Here is a 1,159-nt window from a genome sequence, read left to right as displayed (position 1 = left end):
ATGGGCAGCTTCTAGTGGTCCTGTGGATTCATGGACAGCTTCTAGTGGTCCTATGGATTCATTGGCAGCTTCTAGTGATCCTCTGGATTCATGGGCAGCTTCTAGTGGTCCTGTGAACTCATGGGCAGCTTCTAGTAGTCCTTTGGACTCATAGGCAGCTTCTAGTTGTCCTGTGAACTCAAAAACCTGCATGTTAGTCTGCCTTCAGTCCCAGGCATCCCTTGCAAAAGAGATCTGTGATCTCAATGGGATTTGCCTGGTTACATAAAGGTTATATAAATGAAAAATGGGCAGCTTCTAGTGGTCCTGTGGATTCATGTGCAGCTTCTAGTGGCCCTGTGGACTCCTGGGCAGCTTCTAGTGGTCCTGTGGACTCATGGGCAGCTTCTAGTGGTCCTGTGGACTCATGGGCAGCTTCTAGTGGTCCTGTGGACTCATGGGCAGCTTCTAGTTGTCCTGTGGATTCATGGGCAGCTTGTAGTGGTCCTGTGGATTCATGGGCAGCTTCTAGTGGTCCTGTGGATTCATGGGCAGCTTCTATTGGTCCTCTGAATTCATGGGCAGCTTCTAGTTGTCCTGTGGATTCATGGACAGCATCTATTGGTCCTCTGGACTTATGGGCAGCTTATATTCGTCCTGTGGATTCATGGGCAGCTTCTAGTGGTCCTGTGGATTCATGGGCAGCTTCTTGTGATCATCTGGACTCATGGGCAGCTTCTAGTGGTCCTGTGGATTCATGGGCAGCTTCTATTGGTCCTCTGGACTCATGGGCAGCTTCTATTGGTCCTCTGGATTCATGGGCAGCTTCTAGTTGTCCTCTGGACTCATGGGCAGCTTCTAGTGGTCCTGTAAATTCATGGGCAGCTTCTAGTGGTCCTGTTAACTCATGGGCATCTTCTAGTGGTCGTTTGGACTCATAGGCAGTTTCTAGTGGTCCTGTGAACTCAAAAACCTGCATGTTAGTCTGCCTTCAGGCCCAGGCATCCCTTGTAAAAGAGATCTGTGATCTCAATAGGATTTGCCTGGTTACGTAAAGGTTCTATAAATAAAGAAAATGGGCAGCTTCTAGTGGTTCTGTGGACCCATGGGCAGCTTCTAGTGGTCTTGTAGATTCATGGGCAGCTTCTAGTGGTCCTGTGGACTCATGGGCAGCTTCTAG

At 49.3% G+C, this 1,159-nt stretch overlaps 1 protein-coding gene across 1 annotated transcript in view; it reads left to right on the top strand.

Moving 5' to 3' along the window:
• Positions 1–1,159, top strand: part of LOC119413100 (SEC14-like protein 2) — a 36,381-nt gene that overhangs the window by 26,942 nt on the left and 8,280 nt on the right. The window lies entirely within an intron of this gene.

This window comes from Nematolebias whitei, chromosome 8 (genome assembly GCF_014905685.2).
Source record: "Nematolebias whitei isolate Nwh7 chromosome 8, NemWhi1, whole genome shotgun sequence".
NCBI classification, from domain to species: Eukaryota; Metazoa; Chordata; class Actinopteri; order Cyprinodontiformes; family Rivulidae; genus Nematolebias; species Nematolebias whitei.
The sequence above is the reverse complement of the archived record's forward strand: the minus strand, read 5'-3'. Positions and strand labels throughout refer to the sequence as shown.